This window comes from Zingiber officinale, unplaced genomic scaffold, assembly GCF_018446385.1.
Source record: "Zingiber officinale cultivar Zhangliang unplaced genomic scaffold, Zo_v1.1 ctg232, whole genome shotgun sequence".
Lineage (NCBI taxonomy): Eukaryota > Viridiplantae > Streptophyta > Magnoliopsida > Zingiberales > Zingiberaceae > Zingiber > Zingiber officinale.
In genome coordinates this window covers 183,485-199,447 of record NW_024589907.1, presented here as the reverse complement: position 1 = coordinate 199,447, position 15,963 = coordinate 183,485, and positions in this window count along the sequence as shown.

The following is a 15,963-nucleotide window of genomic DNA, read 5'->3' as shown; positions in this document are numbered from 1 at the left end:
TATATTTTACATTTATTGTTAAGCATTATTAAGGAAGTAAAATAATATACATAATTTGTTTCCAAATTGTAATTAAAATAAATTTTATTGTTAATTTATAAATATGAAATTATTAAAATGTCTATATATATATATATATATATATATATATATATATATATATATATATATATATATATATATATATATATATATATATATATATATATATATATATATTCTGAATATTTAGTATTACTATTATCCTTGCAATTAATCCTCTTCAAAGATGATCTATAATTTTAAATATCATTGGGTCGGGAGGTTGTGAGTTCAAATCTCAGCCAAAATCTTTTGGACTCTACATGTCATCTGAGTTAGTATGTGATGGGATGCTTGTCACATGAGGTCACGTGGGGCATAAATCCCTTGTACAACTCACCCCACCTGTCACATGCTCGCTCAGAATGTTGTGATAACTCATTATGGCCTTGGGTCGGGTGCGACGGAGGCACTGGGGACGAGCGATTTCGCCTTTTTGCCACATATAATTTTAAATATCATTTCAAAAACAATTTAATTTGTGTATTGTAATATACAAAGTTTCGGTATTTACACTTGCACCCCTTGAAATTATTTCATAGAGCAATTATGAGATTAGACCCTCAAAGATTCCAAGAGACAGTAGACGTAAACCAAAACTTGCCACTCCCTTCCAAACAAACACTCCAATTTTCGATTTTCTTCGCCATCGTAACAAAGTCATCACGCTGAAGTAAACAAACGGTAGTAAACCAACGGATTGACGGCCGGCGGCGGCGATTTGATGCAGCCGTCTTTGGCCATGTAGAGGGAAGACAGCATGGTCAACGCCAGTGGGGTCGCCGCTTCCTCGTCTTCCGCTTTCTTTAGATTAACCACGCCGCCTCCGGACGGAGTCAACGGCGGCTTCTTTGCGTTCGACACCAGCGGGCTGAGCACCTCCTCCTCCTTCTCCTTCTCCTTTCCCCTTCTTCTGCGCCCCGCTCTGTCCTGCGTACACAGCCCTCGCCGTCGCTGGCAGCGACAGGTTCCTCCCGGAGCTCGCCGCACCGGAGGAGGAGGACGCCAACTTCGCAGCCCACTCGCCGTGGCGGCGCTGCCATATATCACGCAGTCGTAGTGGCGCCTCGTGCGCCCGTCTAGCCGGTGCGGCAGCCGCCTCGCCCGCGGGCTTCCGGTGGCCCGCCCTCCCTGACAGAGCCGCCGCCGCCGCGACATCGATCGGGAGGCATCGCCCAGCTGCGATTTGGGCACCGGAAGGAGGCGAACCTCTGACGCCGCGCGACAGCATCAGGAGGCAAAGGGCGAGGCACTCCTCATCGGAGGCTACCTCGTCGTCGGAGCAGGAGCGCGTGGTGCGGTTCCCCTCGGCCTGCCACCCCAACTGATAGGCTGGCGGCGGCGGTGGAGGAGTAGGAGGCTCTGCGGGTCGTCGGAAGGAATCACTGCATCCACGGCAACATCACCCTCTCTCGATGAGATTAACGGCGGAGATCTTTGGAAGTGGTTCAGGGTTGCGGAGGAAGGAAACGTTTAACCAGGGGAACGGACATAGAGAGGGAAACGAGCGGAGTGGCCTCATTGTTTGGAATGCTTTCATACCTCACGTTTATTGGCCATTGCTATGGGCCATGCATCCGATACGGGATAACAGCCATGGCTTGGGGAGGTATACAGTTCGAGTACTGTAGACTGGGATCACAGCTTTGTTTCCAAAGGAGAAATAAACAAATATAATATAATAAATGCCACATTTATCTATATTGATCATGTCCGAGCGCTGAGTCGACGGACGCTAGAGACGTGGCACGTTCCGCTATCTCCAACTAGTGGTGTAGCTCTCCGGTGAACCTGCAAAGAAATCGAGCCGGGAGGGGTTTCCCGGCGACGGCCCTCCGACGCTCAAGTCAGGCAACGAGAGAAGCAGCGTAATGTGACTACAGTAGAGATGTGCGCATACCTTCGTCGATGTCTGGGGGTTCTTATATAGGACCCCGGAGAAACGCGGGCACGCTTCCTGATGCATGCACGCTTCCCCAAACATACCTTAACGATCCTGTGTCAGAAAAGTACCTCTGGCGTCATTCCGTAATCGTCCGAACATATCCCAGATGTGACGGTGGAAGCTTCCACCGTATGATCTTGTGTACGGCTCGGCCGCCAACTCTGTTGCTTGTCGGCGACAAGCGTCTCGAGGATGATGTTATTGTTGGTTGCTACTCGGAAAACCTAGAGGTTCCACTGTACAAAAATTTTGTACAAAGGTCTGAACCTTTTTCCTAGCTACCATGTGTTCTTTTAAATTAAATTTTGGATCGCCTGCGGAACTTAACACGTTTGATCTAAAACTTAATTTATTTGTTTTTTTAGGTTTTGACTTGGATCTCCTGCGGAACTTAACACGTTCGACCCAAATCACCTTAAGTTATTAATTCCATTAAATATTAATTTCCATAATTGGTTCCCAGTACTGACGTGGCGAGGCACACGGTCTTCTTGGATATGGGAGCAACCACCACCGACTAGACAAAACCTTTTATACAAAGCTAATATTTAATTTCCTAAAATAACTTTAGGTTAACCGAAAAGAACAATCAAATCACAAGGAAAAGAAAAAACAAAAGAACATAACATCGAAAAACATATTCGAAATTCTAGAATCGTAAGCCTCTTGTATTTGGTATTATTTCCATAAATAACTAGTATGATGCGGAAAGAAAAATTACTAGTTATACCTTGTATAAAAACCTCTTGATCTTCTACCGTATTCCTCTTCTAACCTCGGACGTTGTGTGGGCAACGGTCTTCCGAGATGAGAAACCACCAAGCACCTTCTTCTTCTCCTAGCTAGGTTCGGCCAACACAAAGAAGCTTCACCAAGGACGAAGAACAAAACACCAACCAAGCTCCAAGGGATACAAGCTTTCTCTCCTTCTTCTTCTTCTTCTCCAAGTAGTATCCGGCCACCACAAGAACTCCAAGCAAGAGATAAGTTTCGGCCACCACAAAAGAGGAAGAAAGGAAGAGGATGACCGACCACAATAATATTCTTCAAGGATGAATAATTTTGGCCACCACCAATGCTCCAAGGGATGCTAGAGATGAGACTTGCTTTCTCTCCTTCTTCTCCTTCCTTGATCCGGCCACAAACAAAAACTCCACCAAGAAGATAGGTTTCGGCCAACAAGAGGAGAAGAGAGAAAGGGAAGGGCCGGCTACCACACCAAAGAAAAGAGAGAGAAAAATAATAGAGGTTGTACACCATGAAGGCACCCCTACCCCTTCTTTTATATTCCTTGGCTTTTGCAAATAAGGAAATTTATTTATAATAAAATTTCCTTAACTTTCCTTGACAACAATTAATTAAGAAAAAATAAAATAAATTTTCCTAATTAATTGTATGTGGCCGGCCACCTCATGTAGAGCAAATAGGATAATTTTAATCAACAATTAAAACTTCCTTTTTTGTCTTTGGAAATTTTAAAAAATAAAATTTCCTTTTAAAATCCCTTCATGGTTGATAAAAAGAAATTTCTATAATTTTAATTTTCAACATGTGAATAAATTTTCAGAGAGAAAAAATAAAATATCTTTCCAATCTACAAATAAGGAAAGAGATCTAATCTCTTTCTTTTAATCTTTTTGTAGATCTTTTTAAAGAGAGATATTTTAATTTTAATTCTCTATAATAAATTATATCTTCCACATAATAAAAATTAAAATTAAAATTCTTTTTAATTTAATGAGTCAGCCACCTAAGCTTGGGTTCAAGCTAGGCCACCCATGAACCAAGGCTTGGCCCATTACAACAAGCTAGGCTGGCCCCTTTCTCATGGGTATGAAGGTGGGTATAGGTGGGTATATTACTCTATAAATAAGAGGCTACGATAGGGACCGAGAGGAGGAATTTGTTTTGGTCTCCGATAAAATTAAGCGTTCGCCCCGAACATACAACTTAATTTTATCAATAATAATTCATTCCACTAGAGAACTATTATTAAACTACCGCACCAATCCCAAATTACATTTTTGGGCTCCTTCTTATTATGAGTGTGTTAGTCTCCCTGTGTTTAAGATATCGAATGTCCACTAATTAAGTGAGTTACTGACAACTCATTTAATTAATATCTTAGTCCAAGAGTAGTACCACTCAACCTTATTATCATGTCGGACTAAGTCCACCTGCAGGGTTTAACATGACAATCCTTATGAGCTCCTCTTGAGGACATTATCAACCTAGTATCTCTAGGACACAGTTTCCTTTTATAATCAACAACACACACTATAAGTGATACCATTTCCCAACTTATCGGGCTTATTGATTTATCGAAATAAATCTCATCCATTGATAAATTAAAGAAATAAATATCAAATATATGTGCTTGTTATTATATTAGGATTAAGAGCACACACTTCCATAATAACCGAGGTCTTTGTTTCTTTATAAAGTCAGTATAAAAGAAATGACCTCAAATGGTCCTACTCAATACACTCTGAGTGTACTAGTGTAATTATACAGTCAAGATAAACTGATACCTAATTACACTACGACCTTCCAATAGTTTGTTCCTTTCCATTATGGTCGTGAGCTGCTGTTTATAAGAATCGATAACATGATCTCCTGTGTGTGACACCACACACCATGTTATCTACAATATAAATTAATTGAACAACTACATTTATCATAAATGTAGATATTTGACCAATGTGATTCTTATTTCTAGATAAATGTTTATACAAAAAACTAGGCTTTTAGTATACACTCTAACAATCTCCCACTTATACTAAAAGACTAAGTTGCTATATCTGCTCCCATACATCTGATTCCTAACCCTTCAACATGTCCATCAAAAGCTCTTGCCTTAAGGACCTCGGTGGAAGGATCTATAGGTCATCACCTGATGTAATCTAGGCAGCAACAACTTCTCCTCGTTTATTCGATTTCTCTTATTGGGTGGTACTTGCTCTGTGTGTTTACTTGCCTTTATAGACTTATGGTTTCTTGAGTTTGCTTCACCAATATTATTACAATAAATTGTAATAATCTTTGGACAAATCAGAAATCATATCTAAGTCTATCTTGAGATTATTGAGTCATTCAGCTTTTATAGCTACCTCAGAGGCTTGCCATATACTAAGCTTCTATGGTGGAGTCCAGAAAAACACCTATGCTTATCACTCTTCCATAGTTATGACTTTACCTCCTAAAGTAAACACAAAACCCCGAGGTTGACTTATTATTGTCCCTATCCGATTGGAAGTCAAAATCGATGCAATCCACAAGGACCAAATTAACTGTCTTGTAAGCTAGCATATAATCTCTAGTGCCTCTAAGGTACTTCAATATATACTTTACTGCAGTCCACTGTCCTTGTCCAGAGTTATTTTGATATCTGCCAACTATGCCCTTGGCAAAACAGATTTCTTATCTCGTGCATAGCATTCATTAGGCTTCCGACAGCCGAAGCATAAAGAACTGCCTTTATTTTCTTTATCTCCTTTGATGTCTACAGAGACATATCTTTAGATAAAGTTACTCCATCCTGAAAAGGTAAGAAACCTTTCTTGGAGTTTTGCATGCTTTAAAACGAGCAAGGATTTTTCCGATGTATGAAGCTTGGGATAAGTAAAATATTCTTTTCTTGCGATCCCTTATTACTTTGATCTCAAGAATATATTCATTCTCCCAAGTCCTTTATATCGAATTGTTTGGACAACCATACCCTTACTTCTGACAATATTTTGATATTGTTTCCAATTACCAAAAATGTTATCTACGTATAGTACAAGAAATACCACAACGCTTCCATCACACCTTTTGTATACACAAGACTTACCCGGTTACTAAATAAATCCATAGGTCTGAATTACTTTGATAAACCGGATGTTCCAAGACCTTGAAGCTTTGCCTCAGTCCGTAGACTGATTGAGCTTTACACAAGATGCTCTTAGCCCTTTGCAATGAACCCTTCTGGTTGCTTTATATGGATGTTTTCTTCAAGACTTCCATTAAGGAATGCTGTCTTGACATCCACTTGCCAAATAGATAAAAGAATCCGGATAGACTTAAGCATGGCTACCAGTGAAAAAAGTTTCCTTTTTCATCAAGCCTTGCTTTGAAAGTTTCTACCTCCCTGTCTATCCCTTTTTTTTCCTATTATAGACCTTTTACACCCAAAGGCTTTTACACCATTTGGTGGTTCTACAAGCTTCCAGATTTTATTAGAATACATATATTCTAATTTTATTATTCATTACTCTTTGCCAAGATGCTGCATATTTATCTTGGAGTGCTTTGTCATATGTCCGGAGATCAGGTTCATGTCCTTCAGGGATCGAGTTCAAAAATTCTCCCAAAACATGAATCTTTTAAGGTTGCTTAACAACCCTCCCACTACGACAAGGCATTTTCTGTAATTGTGTATCATTTGTGATACGTGTTGCAGTTTTCTTGTGGTATCTCATCTTGTACAGTTGGTACTAGATTAGACATGTCTTTTATTATTTCCTTAAGAACAAATTTACTTATGAGCACGTGGTTCATTATATAGTCCTTTTAAAATCAGTCATTGATGCTAACAATGACCTTCTGATTTTTAAGACTATAAACCTACTTTTGTTTATCTAGGATAACTTACAAACAAGTGAACTCCTATCCAACTTATTATTATCTCTCTTTAACATATGTGCTGGATTACCCGAATCCGAATATGTTTCAAAATAGGCTTACGCCTATTTAGCAATTCTATATGAGTAGAGAGTTCTAACTTGGAAGGTACTATGTTCACTTTCGTTTTCAGAGTTTTATCCTTAAAATAAATTTGGTAATTTTCTGAATAACTCATCATCTATCTAATTATTCCATAAGAGTCCTTTACCTTCTTTCTACTACACCATTCTGTTGGGGTGTACCAGATGCAGTTAGTTGGGATTGAAATCCAACTACTGATAAGTGACTCCTAAAATCTCTCAAGAGGTACTTGCCACTACGATCTTCCATAGTGACTTTTTACTTTAACATTTCTCCGCATCAACCTTGTACTCTTTGAACTAATCAAAGTACTTAGTCTTGCGGTACATTAAGTAAATTTATTTGTATCTTGAATAGTTGTCTATAAAATAGACAAAATATTCAATACTACCTCTTGTCTGGATAGTCATAGGATCACACAAATCAGAATAAACCGATTTCAACATATCTTTGACTCCATACCCCTTGGACTTAAAAGCTTCTTGGTTATTTTCCTTCCAAGTAAGACTCGCAGGTTGGAAATATTTCCACTACCAATGAACCCAAAAGTTCATTAGCTACCAATGAATCCTACTCAAGTTAATATAACCTAGCCTTAGATGCCAAAGATATAATTGGTTCATTTCCGAAGGTTGCTTTCTCTTAAAGTTAGAAGATGTGTTACTAATTTTCATTTGTTGCATCGTGGGAGTTATTGGATTTATAAATTGCCAACCAACGTACAGATAACTTCCCTCTTTTTCTTAATAACAACTTTGTTATTAAAAGAGGCAGAATATCAAGTTCTTTGAATAGTTTAGAAACTGAAATCTAGTTCTTTCTAAACTTGGTACGTAAAGACAATTACTCAAAATCCATGTTTTATTCTTATCAAAGGATAAACATCTCCCACTGCAACAGCTGCCACTTTTACAGCAGTGCCCATGTGGACGGTGTTTTTATTTTCATTTAGTTGTCGGGTTTCCTGGAACCCTGCAATGAATTACGGACATGATTAATGGCATCTACATCTACACTCCAGGTTCTGGTAGATAACACCACTAAACATGTTTCAACTAATGAATTAAATACACCTATATTGTTCTTAGTTCTAAGAAGACAGTCAACCTTAATGTCCAAGTCCTATTTCCAATCATTACAATTGGGACTACTAAGTCTTTTCTATAGTATGACTACTAGGGGATCGACAAACATCCTAAGAATCACAAAAATATTTGGTCAAGATCAACTCCTTAAAATCTCCATAAATTTTGCGTATACAAAATTGAAGAGGAGATTTTATTCATTAATTTTATTATCTCGTCAACTTTACTTTATGACGAATAAAATTAATAGTTGATCTGTCTTTGATCAAATATTTGGTCAAAACTCTTTGAATTTAAAATAACATTGATTCCTCAAACAATATTATTTAAATTCACCAACATCTCAAACACCGTGAATTTTGCATGCCACGTTAGTGTGGACGTATACAAATTCATCATTTGTAAGAGGAGGGTTTTACCCATTGACTATCTTGTCAATATAACCTTTTGACAAATAAAATTACCTCAAACACCATGAATCTTGTATGCCACGTTAGTGTGGACGTATACAAATTCAAACATTTGTAAGAGGGGTTTATTAATTTTATTATATTGCCAATCTAGTTTTATGACAAATCAATAGTTGGTTTCCCTTTGGTCACACAAGTGATAGTAGTGACTCCGTTGGGGAGGATACTATTAAATGTGTCTAAGTGTATACCATTACTTAACACTAAGTCCATTAATAAGATTATGCCCCTTCTGTTGGGGAATATCACACGCTCTTAATTAACTTCCTATAGTCATACAAAAATGGAAGTCTGTTCTAGCGATCCACAAACAAGCTCATCCGTTATGGAGGAAGGCACTCAGAGCCAACGCGCAAGCTTGTTTGCATCACTTACAAACCAGTAATGGAGACCATGGGATTTTCTTAAAAATCCCTCTCCCACTTAGTTATTTATAAATGAGGAATTTTAACTATGCTAGCCTACTAAATATGTAAACCAACATGCACACACAGCACAATATAAAAGCAATAAATAGAAAATCTAATTTTCAACTATTATGGCTTTTATCTCTAGTTGTCCTCCGTATGTTGTCATCCCAAGCTGCTGCCATATTTGGCCACCGCCACCAGGACTAGCTGTCGCATCCATCTTACTCCTAGTTCCGCTCCGCCTCTGGTCCTTAGAAGGTTCCACACTTTGCAAGATTCGATCCGCGATATAAATAGAATTTTACATTTTTGATCCTATATTCCATAAAAGGAATGTACATGTATCTAGATCAAAAATAAAATCCTAATAAAACTAAATACAGCTCCTGCTGTATTTTATAATACAATCATGCACACACATATAAATGCCCTTGACATGTCCAAGGGTCCAATCACACACATAATAACTAAAAGTCATAATAGTTGGATCGTGCATCCACAAAGTTAGCATATCCTACTATTAACCTGCCTAAATTATGTATGACATGTGCATAATTAAACTAATACCAAATACACAGAGGCAAAACCCTAGCTCTGATACCAATTGTTGGTTGCTACTCGGAAAACCTAGAGGTTCCACTGTACAAAAATTTTGTACAAAGGTCTGAACCTTTTTCCTAGCTACCATGTGTTCTTTTAAATTAAATTTTGGATCGCCTGCAGAACTTAACACGTTTGATCCAAAACTTAATCTATTTGTTCTTTTAGGTTTTGACTTGGATCTCCTGCGGAACTTAACACGTTCGACCCAAATCACCTTAAGTTATTAATTCCATTAAATATTAATTTCCATAATTGGTTCCCAGTACTGACGTGGCAAGGCACACGACCTTCTTGGATATGGGAGCAACCACCACCGGCTAGACAAAACCTTTTATAGAAAGCTAATATTTAATTTCTAAAATAACTTTAGGTTAACCGAAAAGAACAATCAAATCACAAGGAAAAGAAAAAACAAAAGAACACAACATCGAAAAATATATTCGAAATTCTAGAATCGTAAGCCTCTTGTATTTGGTATTATTTCCATAAATAACTAGTATGATGCGGAAAGAAAAATTACTAGTTATACCTTGTAGAAAAACCTCTTGATCTTCTACCGTATTCCTCTTCTAACCTCGGACGTTGTGTGGGCAACGGTCTTCCGAGATGAGAAACCACCAAGCACCTTCTTCTTCTCCTAGCTAGGTTCGGCCAACACAAAGAAGCTTCACCAAGGACGAAGAACAAAACACCAACCAAGCTCCAAGGGATACAAGCTTTCTCTCCTTCTTCTTCTTCTTCTCCAAGTAGTATCCGGCCACCACAAGAACTCCAAGCAAGAGATAAGTTTCGCCACCACAAAGAGGAAGAAAGGAAGAGGATGACCGACCACAATAATATTCTTCAAGGATGAATAATTTTGGCCACCACCAATGCTCCAAGGGATGCTAGAGATGAGACTTGCTTTCTCTCCTTCTTCTCCTTCCTTGATCCGGCCACAAACAAAAGCTCCACCAAGAAGATAGGTTTCGCCAACAAGAGGAGAAGAGAGAAAGGAAGGGCCAGCTACCACACCAAAGAAAAGAGAGAGAAAAATAATAGAGTTGTACACCATGAAGGCACCCCTACCCTTCTTTTATATTCCTTGGCTTTGGCAAATAAGGAAATTTATTTATAATAAAATTTCCTTAACTTTCCTTGACAACAATTAATTAAGAAAAATTAAATAAATTTTTCTAATTAATTGTATGTGGTAACCACCTCATGTAGAGCAAATAGGATAATTTTAATCAACAATTAAAACTTCCTTTTTGTCTTTGGAAATTTTAAAAAATAAAATTTCCTTTTAAAATACCTTCATGGTTGATAAAAGAAATTTCTATAATTTTAATTTTCAACATGTGAATAATTTTTCAGAGAGAAAAAATAAAATATCTTTCCAATCTACAAATAAGGAAAGAGATCTAATCTCTTTCTTTAATCTTTTGTAGATCTTTTAAGAGAGATATTTTAATTTTAATTCTTTGTAATAAATTATATCTTCCACATAATAAAAATTAAAATTAAAATTCTTTTTAATTTAATGGGGGCTGGGTTCAAGCTAAGGCCACCCATGAACCAAGGCTTGGTCGGCCCTAGCTTGAACCACAAGCTAGCTTGGCCGGCCCCCTTCTCATGGGTATGAAGGTGGGTATAGGTGGGTATAGTACTCTATAAATAAGAGGCTATGATAGGGACCGAGAGGAGGAATTGGTTTTGGTCTCCCGATAAAATTAAGCATCCCGTGTTCGCCCCGAACACACAACTTAATTTTATCAATAATAATTCATTCCACTAGAAAACTATTATTGAACTACCGCACCAATCCCAAATTACATTTTTGGGCTCCTTCTTATTATGAGTGTGTTAGTCTCCCTATGTTTAAGATATCGAATGTCCACTAATTAAGTGAGTTACTAACAACTCATTTAATTAATATCTTAGTCCAAGAGTAGTACCACTCAACCTTATTATCATGTCGGACTAAGTCCACCTGCAGGGTTTAACATGACAATCCTTATGAGCTCCTCTTGAGGACATTATCAACCTAGTATCTCTAGGACACAGTTTCCTTTTATAATCAACAACACACACTATAAGTGATATCATTTCCCAACTTATCGGGCTTATTGATTTATCGAAATAAATCTCACCCATTGATAAATTAAAGAAATAAATATCAAATATATGTGCTTGTTATTATATTAGGATTAAGAGCACACACTTCCATAATAATCGAGGTCTTTGTTTCTTTATAAAGTCAGTATAAAAGAAACGACCTCAAATGGTTGTACTTAATACACTCTGAGTGTACTAGTGTAATTATACAGTCAAGATAAACTGATACCTAATTACACTACGACCTTCCAATGGTTTGTTCCTTTCCATTATGGTCGTGAGCTGCTGTTTATAATTTATAAGATACTGATAACATGATCCTCTGTGTGTGACACCACACACCATGTTATCTACAATATAAATTAATTGAACAACTACATTTATCATAAATGTAGACATTTGACCAATGTGATTCTTATTTCTAGATAAATGTTTATACCAAAAACTAGGTTTTTAGTATACACTCTAACAGTTATCCCCTGTCTCCTTTGTCCTCTTGCTCTCCCTGTCTATTCCAGGCCCGAGCGGGTCGGCCGCTCGGCAGGAATATAATTTCTGCCTCGGTCGTATGCTCGGATGAGACTGCTCCCGCCTGTGTTGCCTTGTGTACCGGCCGAACGGACATCCCGCTCGGGACTTGAACCTTTTTACCTTGAGCATCGGAAACCCGACCCCCAGTCGGGTTGTCTTCCTTCAGTTCGGGAGATTAATGGCCGGTCGGTCTGTCCTACGAGGTCAAAGGTCAGCCCGCTTCCTCCGGTTGGACGGTCGGCCGATCTAAGGGTTGAATCTCTTGACCTTTGACCTCCACGTGTTGTTGATCTTCCGCCAATGAGGATCCCCCGTCCTTATCACCGGATCACATGCCTCCCCTTCAAGTCTAGTCTAAGGAGGCGTTAAGTCCGACTGACTGGACTGCCGGTCGGCCTGAATGACATCGCCCTGCCCCTGTGAAATGTTCCTCCCTCGGCCGCTCGACCTCCTCCGAGCGCTGGCTCTGCTACCGTGCCGACCATCATTGCTGACGCCCTTCGGATCTCCTCGGGATACGTGCAAATCTTCTCCATTAAGACTAAGCACGCGCGCTGTGCGTCGTAATGACGCTCATTAAATGCGCCCTTATGACCTGGTGTCACGTGGCGCCTCCGCTGGCGTCACCGTACGGCTCGGCGATGTGTCCGATGGGACATCAGCGGTTTGAAATGAACGACCCGATGGGGCCTTGGTTCCTGTGACCTGCATCGGACTGTCGAGGCCGATCGGACCCGACCTTATAAAGTCTTCATCTTCCTCCTCCGTCACACTTCTGCCTTCGCGTGTCCGCCGCCTTTCTTCAGTGCTTCAGTGTTCCGGCCACTTCGCTTCACCGTTTTCCGACGATTTCCTGCCGTCTTCCTTCGATCCCCAGCCTCTTCGTAAGGTTCCTCCTCCTTTCCTCTCTATTTTCCTCGTCCTTTTGTCGGGACATGGCACGCTCCGCTGTCTCCGACTGGTGGTGTAGCTCTCCGGCGAACCTGCAAAGAAGCCGAGCCGGGAGGGGTTTCCCAGCGACGGCCCTCCGACGCTCAAGTCAGGCAACGAGAGAAGCAGCGTAATGTGGCTACAGTAGAGATGTGCGCATACCTTCGTCGACGTCTGGGGGTCCTTATATAGGACCCCGGGGAAATGCGGGCACGCTTCCTTATGCGTGCACGCTTCCCCAAACATACCTTAACGAGCCTGTGTCAGAAAAGTACCTCTGGCGCCATTCCGCAATCGTCCGAACATATCCCAAATAAGACGGTGGAAGCTTCCACTGTATGATCTTGTGTACGGCTCGACCGCCTACTCTGCAGCTTGTCGGCGACAGGCGTCTCGAGGATGATGTTATCCCCTGTCTCCTTTGTCCTCTTGCTCTCCCCGTCTGTTCCAGGGCCAAGCGGGTCGGCCGCTCGGTAGGAATATAACTTCTGCCTCGGTCGTATGCTCGGATGAGACTGCTCCCGCCTGTGTTGCCTTGTGTACCGGCCGAACGGACATCCCGCTCGGGACTTGAACCTTTTTACCTTGAGCATCGGAAACCCGACCCCCAGTCGGGTTGTCTTCCTTCAATTCGAGAGATTAATGGCCGGTCGGTCTGCCCTGCGAGGTCAAAGGTCAGCCCGCTTCCTCCGGTCGGACGGTCTGCCGATCTAAGGGTTGAATCTCTTGACCTTTGACCTCCACGTGCCGTTGATGTTCCGCCAATAAGGATTCCCCGTCCTTATCACCGGATCATATATTATTATAAAAGAATTTCTTTAGCACCTTCTCCATTATTTTTTTTAATTAATCGAAAACTTCGATGATCGATCCCATTAGTTTTGGAGATGGTCGACCTTCCTTGATTCACAACTGAGTAAATATAGAAGTGTTGCAGCTCTGGACACAATAATCTAGCTGCCTTAATAATTCGAACAGGGGCGGAGCCAGACTAGATACCGAGGGGCCAATAATGAATTTGAAAAAGATGAATTATTTATTATATATAACAATAAAATTTAAATATATTATATTTGCTACAAGGAAATATGCACTGCACCAAGCCATACGTCACACTTCTGCCTTCGCGTGTCCGCCGCCTTTCTTCAGTGCTTTAGTGTTCCGACGACTTCGCTTCACCGTTTTCCGACGATTTCCCGCCGTCTTCCTTCGATCCCCAGCCTGTTCGTAAGGTTCCTCCTCCTTTCCTCTCTGTTTTCCTCGTCCTTTTGTCGGGACGTGGCACGCTCCGCTATCTCCAACTAGTGGTGTAGCTCTCCGGCGAACCTGCAAAGAAGCCGAGCCGGGAGGGGTTTCCCGGCGACGACCCTCCGACGCTCAAGTCAGGCAACGAGAGAAGCAGCGTAATGTGGCTACAGTAGAGATGTGCGCATACCTTCGTCGACGTCTGGGGGTCCTTATATAGGACCTCGGGGAAACGCGGGCACGCTTCCTGATGCGTGCACACTTCCCCAAATATACCTTAACGAGTCTGTGTCAGAAAAGTACCTCTGCGCCATTCCGCAATCGTCCGAACATATCCCGGATGTGACGGTGGAAGCTTCCACCGTATGATCTTGTGTACGGCTCGGCCGCCAACTCTGCTGAGGATGATGTTATCCCCTGTCTCCTTTGTCCTCTTGCTCTCCCTGTCTGTTCCAGGGCCGAGCGAGTCGGCCGCTCGACAGGAATATAACTTCTGCCTCGGTCGTATGCTCCGATGAGACTGCTCCCCCCAGTGTTGCCTTGTGTACCGGCCGAACGGACATCCCGCGCGGGACTTGAACTTTTTTACCTTGAGCATCGGAAACCCGACCCCCAGTCGAGTTGTCTTCCTTCAGTTCGGGAGATTAATGGCAGGTCGGTCTGCCCTGCGAGGTCAAAGGTCAGCCCACTTCCTCCGGTCGGACGGTCGGCCGATCTAAGGGTTGAATCTCTTGACCTTTGACCTCCACGTGCCGTTGATCTTCCGCCAATGAGGATCCCCCGTCCTTATCACCGGATCACATGCCTCCCCTTCAAGTCTAGTCGAAGGAGGCGTTAAGTCCGACTGACTGGACTGCCGGTCGACCTGAATGACATCACCTTGCCCCTCTGAAATGTTCCTCCCTCGACCGCTCGACCTCCTCCGAGCGCTGGCTCTGCTACCATGCCGACCATCATTGCTGACGCCCTTCAGATCTCCTCAGGATTCGTGCAAATCTTCTCCATTAAGACCAAGCACGTGCGCTGTGCACCGTAATGGCGCTCATTAAATGCGCCCCTATGACCCGGTGCCACGTGGCGCCTCTGCTGGCGTCACCGTACGACTCGGCGATGTGTCCGATGGGACATCAGCGGTTTGAAATGAACGGTCCGATGGGGGCCTTGGTTCCTGTGACCTACATCGGACGGTCGAGGCCGATCGGGCCCGACCTTATAAAGTCGTCATCTTCCTCCTCCGTCACACTTCTGCCTTCGCGTGCCCGCCGCCTTCCTTCAGTGCTTCAGTGTTCCGGCGACTTCGCTTCACCGTTTTCCGACGATTCCCCGCCGTCTTCCTTCGATCCCCAGCCTCTTCGTAAGGTTCCTCCTCCTTTCCTCTCTGTTTTCCTCGTCCTTTTGTCGAGTTCTCGTCTTCTGGTCGCTGTCCTTTTCATCGTCTCCTTGCTGTGTCATTTTCTATTCTCTTGGCTTTTGTTTTTTGCCTGATCGGATAATGGCCAGTTCATCCCGACTCGTAGAACCCACTCTAGGTCCCTGGTATACTACCATGGAATCTCGCTTCGATCTGCATGACGTTGAAGCCTTGCTTGACGGTTTTGACATTTCATCTGGCTTTGAACTTATTCTACCCTCTCCTATCGCTCGGCCTCACAAACCGCCGAGAGGAGCCGTTTATTTTTTCCGCGACCAATTGACGGCAGGTCTGCGATTTCCTCTACATCCCTTCTTCGCCGACGTTTGCAACTTCTTTGGTCTTCCGCTCGCCCAATTAGTTCCCAATACTTTTCGACTTTTGTGTGGAGTGGTGGTACTGTTCAAGA